This window comes from Glossina fuscipes, unplaced genomic scaffold, assembly GCF_014805625.2.
Source record: "Glossina fuscipes isolate IAEA_lab_2018 unplaced genomic scaffold, Yale_Gfus_2 1, whole genome shotgun sequence".
Classification (NCBI taxonomy): domain Eukaryota; kingdom Metazoa; phylum Arthropoda; class Insecta; order Diptera; family Glossinidae; genus Glossina; species Glossina fuscipes.
This window is the reverse complement of record NW_023998415.1, coordinates 50,442,399-50,448,319: the sequence shown is the minus strand read 5'-3', so window position 1 is coordinate 50,448,319 and position 5,921 is coordinate 50,442,399.

Here is a 5,921-nt window from a genome sequence, read left to right as displayed (position 1 = left end):
ATGTTTTCAATTGTATGATGTTTCATGGACTAATGAGCTTCTGATCTTCTGCGAGATACGCAATTTGCCAAATCTTAAATAAAAGTGTCATACATTTTGTAAGTAAGTATTTACCTTAAATTGTCGAAATGGGCACGAATGTTACATAGCTAGTTAGATATATTCAGTCTCAAAATAAATATAAATAATTTTTGTCTCTCTAATATTTTCGTTTTCTTTTTGTATCATTTTTTATTTTGTGAAACATTAAGCAGAATATTTGCCTTTAATTACTAAATCGAATGTAAATTTGAAAAATGTCACTGAACGCTTTTGAACTTTTCAAGTTTTGTTGATTTTGTGTTTCAACTATTCGTCGTGCAGTAGCCATGAAAACACCTTCAAGCCCATTAAATAAACACTAATACAGTAACAAATGCAACAATATTTTGTATTCGTGTTTAGTATTGAACTCAGAAAATCAAGTGACAATTAACAAACAGCACCTACATGAATAAATAAACCGTACTAGCGTACTGGCGTACCAGCGTACTGAAGGTGGTAGTAGTTATGGCGGTGGTTTATCTATCAGATAATACAATGTTTGTTTGTGTGCTGATGGTGATGTGAACATTTTGTAATGCTCCACAACCATGTTTATTTTTAACCTGTTTGAGAATAACAAGTTAACGAGAAAAGTCTTATAACAAGAGGCAAGTGGCACAGCAACTGTAATAAACACAGGAGTGACGTGTTTAGTGAACAACTGCACATTCACTTAAATGTGTGCAATGATCTGACGGCTAGCATGCTTGTGAGCCACGTAATGTAACTATAAAGCTAAGACTACCTTGTATTGTACGTTATATATGTACGTATAAGCAAGTTTGAAGTAATTATAAAAATTGTAGGCCTTATGGTGTTGCACGTAGTGGCTCGAGTTAGCTATATTTAAAGTTCGTTTATATATGTGAGTGTTTACATGCATGCGCTTGCAAATCTTTACATTGTTGTTGTGTTTCTGTGCCGTTGCACGAGTTCAGGGACAATTTGAGATAAATTATTTTTTTTCCTCTAATATTCGAACTAACCTCCTATCTCGTTCAATGTAATATGGGCGCGAGTATAAATAATTTCAAATTTATTCACATACATGAAATTTGATTAGTAAGTTTGTTTATTATACTGCCTCTGTGCCCCATAGATGGACGTATACACATATGAAAGTACGTAATTACATCCATACATAAACGCTTACATATTGCATACATACATACATACGCAAGCATACATACATATCCAAGTACAAAACATGTTCCATTTGACCTTAACGAGTTTATTCAACTGCTTTGCTGACCCATTTAGTGAGACTGCGCAAAACGACTGCGAACATAATTTGCTTTTCCTTTCGCTATTGTTATTTTTATTCTTATTATTATTGTTAATGCTACTGCTGCTGCTGATATTACATGTGGACCTAATCCTTAAATTTCAATTTTCGAATTAATATTTTCTTTTATTCTTCACTTTTTCTTCGAGTTTTTCTCTCTGAGCATTTCTTATTAAGGGCTTACAACAAACCTTATACTGATATAGAAAATATTATACCTGGGCATGTGTGGATGTGTTGGTTCAGTGAAGTGTACATTTGATTTAAGTAAACCACATATTATACAAACTAAAGTGCATTGAATTGTGTGCCACTTATGCACTCACACAGCTGTGGGGACACATAAATATGCACACATTCACAAATGCTTTTTTAACTCATGACATTTTCTACACGTCCATATACACAAATGTATATATAGGTTTGCACTTACATGCATACATACGTACAAACGTACGTATAAATATTTTAATATTGTGATAATATTTTCAACAAATAATTTTAATTTACATTTAACACAGCTCGTCAGTTGGTCGCATGCATACGTATAGAAGTCTTACGGAATGTGAACGTCACCTACAACAATGAAAAGCACAACTAAAACTTATGTATGTGCAAATGTTAAATAAAAAAAGTATATGTATTATGTGTGTGTTTGCATACATTTAAGCCTGTGTATGTGTCATTTTGTTTTGTTTCGTAGCCATTGGTTATGTCGTTGAACTGTTTTCAGTACAATGACACAGATATATTCCGTGCATGCAGTGTGTATGCAACGGCCAGCAAACAATATGACATTGTAAATTGTGTTTAATTTAAATCAATCGTTTCTTTCTACTCTTCTTTTTGTATTCGCTCAGCACAAAATTACATTTTATTAGTTTTCAATGAAGCATCATCATCATAGAAGAATAGAAGCGAACGTCATCCAGTTTTCTTTATATTAATCGCACGGTTATTTAGTTAAAAGCTGCATTTTTTTTTTTTTTTAATCAATTATCTATTCTCAAGTCATACAAATTATCCAAAACTTTATTATATTTGTTATTCGAAATATGGAACAATTGTAGAATAATAGATTCATTTATTTTAGAAGAAGAGCTTTTTATTATCATTTTATCAATTATTCCTGAACTCTGTCTTATCTGAAAAAAAAGATTTAGTTTTGCTTTTTAAGAATAGAAAAAAGTACGATTAATTTGTTATATTCTTAAATTTTTATTTTAGCCCGATAACGACGATCGTGTTCTTCCGCATAAATTCTCTATCATCCTTACTTTGAACTATAGAAGAATCGAAACTCCACTGAAGATCTACTGAATATCTATTAAAGACCTTTACATAGTAATAGTTTCAGTGTCTGCATATATTGTCCTTCGCATACTTTGTTTTGACAGTAGGTTTTCTTCTAGCTATAATTTAGATGTATGTGCACATGTTTGTGCAGAAGTATGTCTCGTTTACAGCGCTGTTATTTTGTTTTTGAAGAAAAGTATATTTTTCTCTGCAAAGATATATTTGTAAAAAAGAAAATAAATAAATAAAAAAAAAGCGCACATGAGTCGCAGGTGTAAAAAATTCGGACGGTCACCTAAAATCGCCTTCTTGAATAAGCTTTTTTGATAGTGGGTTAGAAAAAAATAATATATATGCAAAGTTGCTTCGTAAGATGAAGATAAAATTTATCTATGTATACAAATTTATATATGTACATATTAATATAAAAATATATTTAATATTAATCCAAAAAGTCCGAAACGTTCAAAAAGACAAACAGAAGCCGCATGCTCTTACCAAAGTCAAGATAACATTACCATTATAAGACATAAAAAGTCCAATCTCGAATATTATATACTATATCTCTTTCAGGATAAAATCGTGAAAATATGTTACGAAGATCATCTGTAAATTGTAAAAATGTTAATGAACCATAAATTTAGTTATTGGTTTTTTTTTTTATTTTCTGCAAATTAATTCAGATTTTGTTTAGTGTAGCAAACTACCTTGACTTAAAAAAGTACAGAAGATATTTTAATTTTGAAACAAATACACAACCAAATGGTTATATAAAAAAGCAAATTTTATATAGAACGAGGTAAAATGATAGATAGAGAAGTGAGTACAGGAGGTAGTTGACGGAAAATTCACCTTCCATACGCTAACTATGAATATCACAGTACAGCCGAGTTGGCAATAGTTGTATCAATGTATCCTTGAAACTTTTTGGACACGAGTCAAAGTGTCATTGGCCCCTCTACGTTATGTTTAACTTGAGATTCAAGGTTTTAAGGACATAAAAATATATGAACCCCCCCTTCCCCCACAGACACTAGCTCCAACTCCATGCAAGTTTAAATTAGTTTTGCTATTTTTTCGCATTTTATTTAATTAATGACATTTGGATGTATTTTTCTTATTCGTGGTTTCTTTTTGCTATTCAAATACTTTATAGTTATAGCTTTTTTTGTGTTTATATATAATGTATATTATTACAATATATGTTCTCAATAATTTGTATAAAAATTCCAAACATCTATGCTAGCACACGAGCGCGTACATTATTTCTTAATTAAATAAAAGCTTCGGACGCGTTATGCGTTACGATTGTTGATAATAGAAATCATATTCGAATTTTAACTTTTTACATCAAAACAGCCGAAGCTTTTCATTAAAAAGTATTACACTGAACTTTAAGCAAAACTGAGAAAAAACTACCAAATTCTCTCGTTTTTGATTACGAATAGTAAAGCACAACAAAGAATCTTGAAATGTATGTTTTTTTTTTATAAAACAAGAAATGTGATGCTAAACGCTTTCAGATCGAACTTTGGGAAAAGTATTCGTTTAAGTTGTTGTCATACAAAAATTGCACGCGCCACAAACCATTTGCAACCATATCCGATGTTACACTTAAATAAAGCTTTTTTAGCCCTTTACGTATTTAGTATATAGTAACTTAACAATGAATTTGTAACGTATAGCAATCCCTCTCTCTCTTCTTCTCTCCCTTTCATAGATCTGAACATTAAATGAAACCCTAATTAATTGAAAAACATGTGGATTCAAAAACGAATTAACACTTAACGAGCTACTAGATATTACATAGTCTTGACGATCTTCTTAAAAAAAACAATAATTAAAAATCTCTTTGACTCTATATGAAACATGTTCAAAATATGTTGGAAAAAAAACCAAATTTTTTTATAGTTCTGTCGACTTTTAAGAGATATTCGAAAATATTGTATTATTCGAAAGTGTGAACAATTTCTACGATCCCGTGACTTGCATTCGGAAAAGAACAATCCACAGAAATAACAAACGAAATCTAGGAACTTATTGTTGTTATAAAAGAAAAAATTGATTGTAGGGAAAAAATTAGACCTTCAGTCAATGAGGGTATGAAAGTCGTACAAAAAAATTAAATCCGCTGCAATGTTATTCTAATGCTAGGTGTGGCAAATTCGTCTTCAGCTTAAAAAATATTTCCTCTCTCTCTCGTTAATTTTCACGATTCTTATAGGCTGAGCTTTTTTTTTTATGTTTGATGGAGCAACTAGTAGAGGTTGTGAATTTTAGCGGTAATATAACTTCTAATAATTATTCTAATATGTGACTGTGTGAACAGCATATGCTATGCTTGTTTTTTTATTCTACATTCGCAAGGCGCCGCGTGAGTAAGTTCAACGGAAAAATCAGAGTATTTCAAATTACTTTCAGCCAAAATTATTTTGGCGGTAAAGCACAAAAGAAAATTTTATATATTTCTTTGAAATTAATCAAGTTAACCAAGTGTCATATTAGCATTAGAGTTATTGAAATAAATAAATATAAAAAAATTGAAACAAAAAATTACCCAGACGAGCTGCTGAGTGTTAAGAACAACAATTAGAACTAGAGGAGAAAAAAAAAGGAAAAACTATTAAAAACTCTTTCGAAATTATTAATACAATTAAAAAAAAAAAAAAAAGAAAGGAAAAAAAAAACACGATACTTTATTAATGTAAAATAGAATATTTGAAAAACTATAAATTAAATTCGAATTAGACAGCATGCGAAAGTTTGTTGAGGAGAGTTTTTAGTTAATATCTGATAACAAGCCAGCGCATATTATTAATTTACTACGAAATAGTATATGAAACACAGAAACACATACGTTCGTAGTTAATTTTCAAATGTTGACTATGTCTGTTATTAAACTGATCGCTAGTTGAGGAAAATGCATAAGAATTTAATGAAAAATACAACTCGTAAAAAACATTTTCCAACCGTTAATTAAAAACTAAATATTGTGATATATATAATTAAAGAAAAGTAAATTTAAACTTAGGGAAATTTTATTTTGAAACTTAGTTCAATTGTTTAATCACAAATTCATTCGGTGCCATTGTCTAAATAATCAAATAGATGTATAACTAAGTAAATAACAAATAAAAGGAAGAGGAACAAAGAAAAACATTCGCTTTAGCGTATAGTGCGTTTCAGGTATAAACATTTAATGTGTTAAAATATATCCAAATAACGTTCAAGTTCAAATTATATATATATATATATA